The sequence below is a fragment of the Gasterosteus aculeatus genome, chromosome 11 (genome assembly GCF_964276395.1).
Source record: "Gasterosteus aculeatus chromosome 11, fGasAcu3.hap1.1, whole genome shotgun sequence".
NCBI classification, from domain to species: domain Eukaryota; kingdom Metazoa; phylum Chordata; class Actinopteri; order Perciformes; family Gasterosteidae; genus Gasterosteus; species Gasterosteus aculeatus.
In genome coordinates, this window is record NC_135699.1 from 7,912,701 (window position 1) to 7,924,848 (window position 12,148).

At 43.6% G+C, this 12,148-nt stretch overlaps 1 protein-coding gene across 1 annotated transcript in view; it reads left to right on the forward strand.

Annotated features, from left to right (window-relative positions):
• The window catches only part of gjc1 (gap junction protein gamma 1), a 35,073-nt gene continuing 22,925 nt past the window's right edge, over positions 1-12,148 (forward strand). The window contains exon 1 of the mRNA XM_040191456.2: positions 1-791. The gene's annotated coding sequence lies outside the window, so the exon portion shown is untranslated. The remainder of the gene's footprint in view (positions 792-12,148) is intronic.

The following is a 12,148-nucleotide window of genomic DNA, read 5'->3' on the forward strand; positions in this document are numbered from 1 at the left end:
TTCTTCTTCTGAAGGAAGGAAGGAAGGAAGGAAGGAAAGGTGACCGAGCTCTCCGTCGGAGAATCCAGCTGTCACTCAAAGAGACCCCATCTCGCCAGCGTCAGCCTGCATGTTGCACACGTCGGGGAGCCCACGCAAGATAAATATCCGACTAAGACACCGCTGGATGTGAGTTGGACCTCCAGCTATCAACAGATCGACAACTCCACCGTCCACTCCTCGCCTGCGGACAGGGGGACAAAAAACACGAGGAATCCGAAAGACAATACCGGAGCCAACCGGCACATGTGAGCGATGTTTATTACCCGATGCGAGAGCTAGTCACGGAGATATGGACCAACCAGCTCCCAAGATGTGGTCGTAATTAGCCGATGCAGAAGCATTTGGCAGCGGCGTAGCATCAGCCCCCCCCCCCCCCCCCCCCCCCCCAGAACCTCCCCCTGCCAAAATGACCAGACTATTGTTTAGCATCGCCGTAACAGAATGGGCCCGCAGGAATTTTGGCACCGGTTTTACGCAGCAGACCACATAGTTTAAACGACGTGCCTCGACGGAAGACGCAGTGGCGAGGCTGCTGTGGACAAAGAATGCTCACGCGTGTCGTAGTGACGCTATGAGATAAAGACATCTGCGAGGGACATCTGCGAGACACCGTGCCGGTTCCATCCCGAGAAGAGGAGCAGATAACCAACGGCGGGATTCAAGTTTGGACCTCATTGAGTCCAAAACGACCTTCCCCTCACAAAAGGATCATCTTACATATTAGAACATCTTCACAGACTCGCATAGCGGTAAGATCTTGGCTTTTAATTCCCAATATTGTAATGATTTCCATCCAGGTTCCCGATTTCTAACCCGACGGAACCCCTGGTGAGAGTCGCTGTTTGGGGGTCACGGGCGCACGATATAAGCGCGCAGACGACGGCTGCAGCACTGGGATTTTTTTTTTTGTTGTTGTTGTTTGAATTCGCATTGGATTGTCTGTGGTTTTGTGCAAAGTGTGTAGCACGTTGAGGGCCAAGCTGAGAGCAACAAGAGAGCAACTTCTTCTGTTAACACTTCCCACAGACGCGTGGAAGATGCTCTCCATGAGTCCATTGGTGAGCGTTCACCGCCAGCCTCAAATCAAACGCAATGTTGGCCTTAAAAGCAATGCTGATCAACTGACTGAAGCGCCTCGTCTCATTATAGTCTTTTGTTGTCAAATAATGTCTGCATGGACGTATTGTGCCGTTCCACCTCGGGATTCTGTTCAACCCCGAGAGGATCGTTTAAATTGGTGGAAGTACAAGCAGACTTTAGAATGACGTTATTGGCAAACTCTTGCGGTCCATTAATCATGAATATATTTATATTTCAAGTGTTGAAAGCTTTGCCAACAATTCATTTCCATTTTCATACACTGGGCTCTCACGCCATCAAAAGCTACATAACTTAATTCTTTAAAATAGGATGACAGAAATGCTGATTAAAGCAGTAAAGTGTATTAAATGAAGCACAGCAGAATAAACCCCCCAAAAACACAGCACATTTTGAGCAATTATATAAAAACACCCATCATTTGACTCATGCGTGCTGCACCGTGGCTCTGAAAGTCTCTCACCTCTCTTACAGCACGAATGTGCCAACAAAGGGTTGGACAGCCCCACACATAACCCCTGCCTAAGTGATTGTCTCATCATTCTTCTAAGTCAGTATATCAAAAGAAACTCTCCCACCACCAAAGTGGTTAACCTGGTCGGCACACGGCATTATTCAAAATGATGAGAAACCGTTTCATGGTGCTGGATGCCTTTGAAATACGTTACATTGGTGCCCGTGCGGAGCATTTGTCAATGCCAAATAGCAGCAATGCCTCAAATATGAGCCTCGATAATGAGTTTCTCCCCTGAGCTCCACGAAACGCTCCCTATATGTCAAGTCACGGTGATGGGTTTGGGATATTGCCAACTGAAAGAGCAGAGTGCCGGTGGACGGTGCTCTTTCTGTGTAACTATTGGATAGAAGCAATGCATTTATTAAGATTTCATTTTTTGGTAAGCTGCCAGTACGCACGTAAGCATAACCTCCTTTTGCCCTCCATTCCTTCTCTCTTTTTTCTATCTAGTAAGTGCAATGTAGCAACTCACAGCTCTGCGTATTGATTAAGATTACATTTTCCGTATGTGGAACAATTTCTGCCAGGCCGTCCATCTCTGACGCCCAACTCCTCGCCCACCTTGCTTCTCCCTAAAGACCATTGTTTCACTGCCTGTGGGTTGAAGGAGAAACCCATATGAGAGAAGGAGAAGTTGGCCCTTTAGATCGAGAGAGAGAGAGATTGAGAGTGAGAGCGAAAGAAAGAAAGAGAGAGATGAGGAGCAGATTCTGTGTGGCAGCAATGAAATGCACCATCACTTCAGCCAGTAGCACGACCGATGTGCTGCTGTTCCTTTTCCATTTTAAATATACAGAATCTTCTGTATTATTGCACTTTTGGAAATAAACACTATACTCCTACAAAAAAAGATATGATAAGCAATAAATTGGTCATGGAAGATGAAAAGTCTGAGAAATGAAGCCTTGATTTGAAATGGATTTATAACACATCCAGTAATATATTCAAAACAATAAATGTTTCAGCCGCGTTTAAAAAAAATAGCAGTAATAATCCAAGCAAAGGCACCTCAACATTTTCATCAGTTGCAAAGAACAACCCTGACAATTTGCAACAACTTAAGTTAAGTACTTAAGTTAAAGAAGCAATACTGTCGTATAACTGCTCAATTACGCAATTATCTTGAAAAATGTTGGTTCAAAACAATACACACATTTTATTAGCATGTATTTTAAGTAAGTATGTATGCTGTATTTATCATACTATTACATTTTTTAATTTCATTACAGACACCTTTAGTGAGTAGCATTATGATGTTGTAGTTGTTCAAAGTGTAGCTAATTCATTAAAGCTCTTAAGCGTTTTTTATGAAATGTAACGACAAGCACCTAAACTGCACATGTTTACATTGTACAAGTGCAAAGCACGTAGTCAAATCTTCTGCATGTCAAAATCATTTTTATCATCAAGGAGTGTGATTCCTTTTCATCAGTCTGATAGAAAGCTTCGTACAGAAATTGATGCCATTTTGGTTTGAACACCATATTATATTATTCTTAATTAATACAAAAGAAAAATCAATATTGCCATATACTGTTCCTCTTTTAATTCACAGTGGAAAGCTGGAATAATACTCTTGGGGGTTGTAATCAATAAATCTATATAAAATTAAGAGCACAGGAGATTTGCTTTCAACCCTTCAGATACAGATTGTTCTGGTTCATCTTACACTTACACACGTAAATATAAATGGAAATAAAAGGTGTCGTTATTGTCACTTAAAGACAGAATTTTGCATATGTTAGGTTTAATATTATATTAATCTGCAATCTTTGTTCCCTTCATTTCAAGATATGATTAATAAAAAATTTTACCACACAACCAGATGTTCACAATTCAGTAATATACAATATTTATCAGCGTCAGTCATAGAATAAATTATCTCATTTCCACTATTAAAATCCCTTTACTCTCTAAATGTCACTGGTATATTATGTGTATCAAACTATTTATCTCTATGCTATTATTATAATGTTTTGATGTTAATCACTTGCAATTAAATGCGGCGTTTACAATTATCGTAATTGTCCAGTGAAATGTCTGCGGGATGTGTTTAAGTCAATTACTTGCTTTATAGGCAGCTATTTTGAATAATTGGAGTAATTCACTTCCTGATTTTCCCAATTCCTCCCTTCAGAACGTGTGACGTGGAGCCGGTACAGTAAGAGGCACATTTTATGATCTTAGCCACATTGAAAACATTCGTACATGAGTAGCAGGTGTTTTGCAGCACACTCAAATTTTATTCTACTAGCAAAAAAAAAAGGTTATGTGAGCGATTGGTAACTGCAGCGCTGTGGATGAGTTGAGAAAGACAGTAGGAGGTCCTCCACTGCACCTCCGTGCAGATTAAATATCAAGGTATTATGTGTGTATCTTGTTCTGCACACGTGAGCACGTTGCCAGCCTTCATCCTCAAAGTGCAACGGGGAGAACGGCGTCTTCGTGCCTGCCAACTATAGTCTGGATTCCCTCTGCTTGACACTGTGTACTCTATTCTGCATGTTCTGGTTAGCGGTTCCTGTAAATGACATTAAAGTAAATGCAGAGGGAAGGTGCTTCTCTCCCTATGAAGATAAGCAGTGGTTTCTGAGATGTGCTTGAGTGTCTTTAGATAATTAGGATTAAAACTGTTAATAAAATCATTACATTGAGAAAATGATGATCTGAAAGCTTTTGACCGTAATATATTTGTCTACTTTAGTCAATCACAGTAATGTGAATTACTGTAAATTTAAGGACAGGTGTAGAGCTTTGTGTTCTAAACCACGGATATCAGAGGAGGAGAAACGCGACGGCTGCGTCGTGCTCCCTGTGACTCACAGCGACTCCTCGGGAAAACGAGCCTCACGGTCGGCCGTGACCCTTCGCTCAGCAGCCGTGTTTCCAGTTGTGGCAGTGCACGTGTTTCAGTGACTCAACAGCTGTTCAGCCCTCCATTCGCTAAAAATAGAAGATAAATGTGTGATTTTGACTAAGAAAGAAAGCGGCGTGATCCATGTCACCCACTGCTGATGCATGTGAATAGTGGAGCAACACACTTTATATTCTTCTTTCACACATTCAAGTTGTTCTCAAGGTAAGAACACACATTTAATTTAGTTCATTAATCATAGAGCTGGGTACATCTGTTCATTCTTTTTTTTTTGCTGATTAACAGTAAATTGTTTGGCAACAACTGTAACCGATTAATCAAGTCAACTCATTTGTCAAAGTGCAGAACTTTTGCCATTTTTAACTTCTTAAACTGCATTAGTATAAAATACGTGATTATGTTATACTCTCGTTACTCGTTATACTCGTTTTATACTAAACGTTGGTTGGTTAAGGAGAAGCTTCTATTGATATATTTAAAAATCTGACATTTTGTAGACTGAAATAGGAGAAGAAATAGATTCATTGTCTGTTACTGATTCAACACTGTTGACCTCAATCATTTTTTATCATGTCATGGGAAATATTGGACATTATTGGAGCTCCCACTTTAAATAATTCTCATGATTTTTTTATTGTGTGATAACTGCATAACCTCTATTAGATAAGGTATTTCGTTGTGTTTTCCCAGGGCCAATGTGGAATTTACTGTCTCACCAGCAGCCAACAAACTAAAAAGTGTATATAATGAACAATTATGTGAAACCGAGAACAAGCAGCAAATCCTAACTTGGAGAAGATGTACAGTAAGCGTCACACAGCAGCAAGTCACCAATATAGAGACGGACAGAGTGAAGCCCGCAGAGTGTGGTCCAACTCAGACGTCGCTTTCACCTGGCCTGCCCCGCTGAAGAGATACGGGCAGTCGGACTAATGGAAACAGTCGTGAGGCTCCTTCCCGACGGGAATGTCACCATAACGTAGCAGGATCAGCTCAGACACACACACACACACACACACACACACACACACACACACACACACACACACACACACACACACATGCACACCAGAGCACTGAGCCCTGAACATACAGGGGTGTATACGCTCCAGTCAGTGTCGAACATGCATATTCAAACTGATATGTCATACTCTGGAATCTGCGCATGCCGACACATTTGCATATGAGCTCGGCTGTCGTGGGCCGGGCGGTGATTCGGGGTGACGGGTCTTATGCCGCTTCCCTCGGGTCACTCGGAGGGGGCGGACTCACAACGTGACAGGAACAAAAGGCGGAGGGATGCCTTTCATTCACTGTCAGTCTCCGATGACACGACCTTGATCTTTGTATTAGTCACATTCCTGAGTTCAGTGCTGATGAGGCGGCATCAGGGCTTCTGCACTGCTCACTGTGTGCTCACGTTACTCATAGCTCTTGTTTTACTTTTATCCTGTGTTGCCAGAGTAGGTATAAACTGGGGTTGGCAAATTTGGCTTTTGTTTTTACCCGCGGCTTACAACCCAACATGCAAGTACTGGGACACTCTATTAAAATATGAAGTTTGACTTTGTTACCTATTGCTGGCAAGCAAGCAGCAACTGGTCTGCTTTTGTCTTGTGGGGGATTCAGGTGATGCACCATGAGTGCACAGGTGGAGTGAGTGCAGGTGTGCAGGTCGATTTAGAGATTTAGAGCACTAATTTATTTTAGTCATTGGTTGAGGCGACTGTGGGTGAGTGGGGGAGCACGGCCGTCCTCCTATCAGAGGGTTGTCGGTTCGATCCCAGGCTCTGCTAACCTGCATGTCCATGTGTCCTTGGGCAAGACACCTAACCCAACATTGCTCCTGTAGCTGCGACCACAGTGTGTGAATGGTAGTTACTGATGAGCAGGTGTCACTGTGTGTGGTTCTCCTGTCATCAGTGTATGATTGGGTGTGAATGGGTGAATGATGTCATGTAGTGTTAAAGTGCTTTGAGTACAGTCCATTTGATTAATCGTTTTTCTATAAACGTGCATTGAATATTAGATCATTAGATCAATATTACATCATTAGGCCAACGGACTGTAGTTGTATAGTGCTTTTAGTCTTATGACCACTCAAAGCACTTTTAACACTTCATCATTCACCCATTCACACACTCATCGCTTCACTGCCATTTGTCCTTTTGCACAACAGCAGCAGCAGCTAAAAACACAACCTTGGATAATTAAAAAAATGAACTGCTCATTTCTAATAAACAAGAAACATCCCTTCTTGTGCAGAACTTCACCAAATGGTTTATAAGTAGTTCTCAAGTTAAACTCCGTGACATCCTGTAGGCCAACGAAAACTGGGTAAAAAATAGAAAGTTAATATTCTAACATTAAAAAGTCATGATGGACTCTAGTCGCTTGGAACCAGACTTTTTCCACAGCAGATAGAACCCCTCTGGGCTGGAGGGATTCTCAGCTGCGCTCAGCAGATCGGCCAAGTCTCAGTAAATGATGGCGTCGCTATTTAAAAGAGGCCGGTTTGATGATTGTCTCCGACCAATCAGCGGCTCTATCGACCCATCTTTCACTGGGTCAATTTGTCAGCAGTTCTGATCAAAACGTTGCCATTCCGTTGATATTCTTGAGCTGACACACCAAAAAAAAAAAGTCAGCTTCAGTCCGAAAATACTGAACGACTGGTTTCGAACCCAGAGCAGTCGAGCTGTCGAACTTTAAAATCCACAGCGTTGAGCTGTGTGAGATTTCACACACAGCGTCACCTTCATTATCCGAACAAACGCTCATCATTCTGATCCGCAGAGCGATGGGGGTCTGTGCCACGGCGCCACACAGGCGGAAGGCAACGCGCTTATCCGGCCACGAGCGCTTACGCCTGATTGGCCCAGCTGGGGTAGCCGTGCTCGGGCGACGTCCTGCTCGCTCTCTGGTCACCGCCAGGAAAAAACAGAGCAGCCAGGTTGAAGGGCCGAGGCAGACACCCCGTCCCCGCCTCGCCGCCACACTCTGCAAACCCAAAGCAGTTGTGAGACACGGGGCCGACCACATGAAGTGTGAAAATTTAACGATTAACCTCAGATCTCTGTCGGCTGCTGCAGACCCTCCACCCCCTTTTCTCCCCCCCTGCCAACGCCTGCAACAGTGCAAAAGGCCGTAACCTCCACCGGGTCTCAGAGGTAACTATTTAGGTCATGATTAATGCATTGGAGTGTGAGCATTTTTTTACAGTGGAATTTGTGTTTTTTCTCAGATGTTATTCTGACCTTTGCTAATATTCATATTTAGTTTTTTGAGTGTCCATTGTTGTGAAATTCTTTAGAGTGGTGGCTCCTTAAGGGTCGTAAAGAATAGTGCAAAAGCAAATAAAAGGAGTTCCACTAATAAAACCCTACAACGAGACAGGCTAGCACCAGGTTATTTTTAGCTGCTGTTCCATATACAACATGCTCCTCCAAGCATTGAGTTGCTCTAAGGTCATGTTCAGTTTTTATTAAGTCTCTCATAGAAACCTCACACCATTAGATTTAACTGGCGCTTTACTGATGCCTGAGAGGATTCGTTGCAAACTAGATTAGTTTACAACAATTAGTAACAATATTCACACCCTGGACACACTAGCCCCCCCCCCCCCCCCTCTGGCAGACGCTTCACTGTACGCCATGACGACCAGACGGCTTCTTCCCACAGCCCTTCAGACTGTCGAAAAACTTAAACAGTGTTTAGATTTACAATGAAATGAAGGGCAATGAATAGTCTGAGCATAACCACTGAATGTGGATGTAATGATGAATTTAGGAAATAATCAATTCAATAAAGGAAATAATTATTCAGGGGGTAATTAATGCAAAGCCTGTCATTGACTCAAACATATTCATAAAGAATATCAGTTGAGTGTTTCATAGAAAGGCTGATTTGATAGTGATGTATTTACATAACTCAATTACATTTGGAGCACACAGGTTGCTTGTTAAGTCCCCCACACACCACCATTGTTCAGGCCATCAAAACGACTTTCCTCTTTCCTCTTACATCACCAACACATGATCTGTCTCCCAAGGACCGTCCTGTCCTGTCCTGTCCTGTCTCTTCTCCTGGAGTCATGTTTAAACAAAGGAAACTTCATACATGAGTGGATTTCTATGGCCACGGAGCCTCAGGATCATCAGAACCGTGGTCCCCCACAGTGAGATTGGTAGGAAAAAGCCCCAAAGAGGCACAGATGCTCTCGTGCTTCCCGGGCAGCCTCGCCGATCGCCTTACACCCCACCACTTTGAGACGCTGCTACCAAAACTGGAAAGAGAAAAGGAGAACATGAGATTCACTTGACAGGAATGCTTAGGGCATGACTTTAAATAGCTCTGTGCTGTTTCTTTATGTTTTGTTTGTCTTTTTTTCTGTTTATTCTTGGATCGGGCACTCGCTGCACAGGACATTCTTGCAGTTTGGAAAAGTCGACGGAGGCAGCCTCTCTCCTTAAGAAGCCTTAAGACTGATGGTTTACATAAAGGCCACATAAAAAAACAACAACAGTTTGTTCTGAGAAGGGGAGAGCGGCGGCGGCTTCCTCGGCTGGCAGAGTGTTTGTCTCTGGGTCTCATCACTGCTCTCATACCCACTCGGTTGCGGCCCGACTCTCCTTCACGCCCTCAGGGCAGACACGCATCCCTCCCTGAGGTCTGCCAACCGGTGCCCTGCATTACCACACATGATTTATTCTCATTCGCTTCGCTTTTAATGCTCAGGAAGTTGGTGCTTTTTGATACGCTGCGGTGTTTAGCACGTCAAGGAATGCTTTATGAATCTGTGTTCTTTACGCTGACATGGTTTACACGAAGCAGTAAAAATGAAGAGGAAGAGGAGGAGGAGAAGAAATGAAACATGACTAAAGGAGCAAGGCAGTAAATGCAGCATCCCGTTTTCCTCACCTGAAGGGGGCGTGTCCTATCCAGCCAGGTGCGTCCACCATGCCTCAAGTGTATCCATGCGATCTCTCCATCTGGACTCTCACTACTGTTAAAAAATGGGACTGGATTTCTTGAAAATCTAAAGAAAAAAGCACGGAACAATGTGGCCTCTGAAACCGCCGGGAACTTTTCCATCTTACTTCAGACACTTTTATTGTCACGTTTATTTCATCTCTTATAACAACAGAAGCCCTAAACAAGCGCAGTCTTCACCCGTACCTTGATTGGTCCCCAATGTAAGCACCTCGTGGTCTTCACCGTGATGTATGATCTTATTTATTTGCGGTATATACTGTAGGCAGCGGATGTGAGGCGGTCTAAAGGATTTGCCTCAGGCAACAATCGATTGATGCCGTCAGGCTTAGAGAACGTGGGATGGGTTTCGTTGGAATTCTCGATCGGACTCATTATTTTGCGGCTTGTGCTGTGCTGTCCTCTCCGTGAGGATTTCTGAAAGCCTCGAGAGATGTGATTTTATGAACATCCCACGGCTACACGTCCGCACTAGGTATTGTTACTACACATTGTTCCACTCTGTTGCTTTCCCGCTGGGATTAGATCCAGTGTCAAAATCCCATTTTGTTAAGACCAAACCTGTCAGCCGACACGCGGCGAGCATGATCAGATGATTGCATTTGGATTGGAACGAGTGTAACCGTAGGCGAGGACATATTGCTGCAAAGGGGCTCTTTTCGTTCTCAGTCAGTCAGTAAGTTTCCTTCTCGACTCCTCCGGCATTCTTGGGCCTTTTTCCATCGTTTCCTTGCTCCCCTTCTCTGCATCTTTTAAGTGTTTGTAGGGAATTTGATTGCTCGGTTCCGTTTACATTCACTCACCATCTGCTGAACTTGGCTGCAACTGTGAATCAATTCTTAATGTTGGCGGCTTTGCAGTCACTTGCCTCCTCTGTTTCTCTGTGCCTCCATTTCATCTTTTTTCTTTATAGTTGCTGGCATGTTTTGATCGCAGAACACTAAACAAAACCTTTCATAAAATACAGCTCGTGGAAAAGACACCTCAGCCACCATAGCAAAGGAAATGCTCTGGCTTCTAAATAAAAAACATTGTGTGAGTGCAGCAAACAATTTTATTATTTATACATATTTTTGGAGCATCTGTTTTACATATAATTATGGATTTAAATTCATTATTTGTACATTGTTTGCTCTTTAAAAGCAACATTGATGACTAATCCAAATGCCATTGTTTAATTAATAAGCTGTATGACTGAGTGGAAGAGACGAGGATCATTATTTTAATGTAAGGAAACATTGGCTTAAATATTGGTATCTAAGAATTTCAATCAAGGGGGGACTTCATTGGAATTTTACAATCATTTATTATACAGTCTTTGGCAGTTGGACACCATTCTCAAATAGGATAGCCGAAGGAAAGGGATGCTGCGGCCAGATAAGAACTAATCCCCCCCCCCCGGAGTCCACACAATGGTGGTGGTGCGATGAAGGGAGTTGCCACAATCCTCTGATGAACGAGGAGCATGACTGATGGCGACGGGAGGTGACGGAGGGGGAGGAGGAGGGTCGCATCTGATTTGAGCTGAAATGACAACTGACAGCAGCAGAGAGGAGACGGCAACAATGTGATTGGCTCAAGGAAAAACTCTCAGGAACAGACACAATCATCTGCCAGAGTAATAGCAACACAACATCACCGCTCCTCCCGACTCAACTCGTGAATTGAAAAGGTCGCCTCGTGGTCCCCGATCCAGCTATTTGGGTCAGAACTGGCATCTTTATCCGAGCATCCTTCCTAAAAAAAACTCCTATTGGAGGATAAGATAAAAAGAAGAGCGTGCAGCCTGTTGCATGTTATGTTGTTGAACATTGTTATGTTCAATGCCAATATTCTCACAATAACAATGCAACCATGCTCAATGCTTTTTCATTGTCATAGTTCATGTTAGTCTTAGTTTAGCTTGTTAAAGTAATAAAGTTGGCTGATTAACACCAAACAGAAAGTACAGCTGAGGCTTGTTTTTGCAGGCAAGTATTTAACGAATTGAATTATTGACCTGATCATGATGATGATGATGATCAAAACGTATTAGGATTCATCCTCAGAGGAACGTGAATGTCTGAGGTCACACACACATCGGCGTCCCTCGCCGTGTGTCGGCAGCTTGCCTACTGTCTTCACTGCAGCGCCATCCGCTCAATTTCCACCTGTTAAATCTGTCATTTTAACGGACGTGTATGTCGTTGTGTGGCGACTCTCGGTGAATCACTTTAATGAATTCGAACTGAACTCTGTATCAACTCTTCCTCTTTTTAATGGGGTTTGATAGACCTTGACCCCTCCGGCAGCCCGGGGTCTCCAGTCAGCCTGCTTTGTTCCTTCAGGCAGTGGAGTGATGGCGCCCATGCTGCCGTCAGATGAAAGTGAAGGATGGCTGATGGATGCTATGCACTGAAACTGACTTATTACCCAAGTATAAAAGCCCGGGAGATCCTTGTCCCCTGTCATTCGTGGACAGATATAGATATGAATGATGGACCAGGGGTTTGTCAGAAGAAACAGCTTCAGGTTTGGCCAACAATACATTTGTTTTTCAGTTTTTTTCTGATTGGACGAGCCCCAACTGGACGAATTAGCTAAAACCAGCGAACAAATTCTGTGAAAACGAAAACATCACAAGA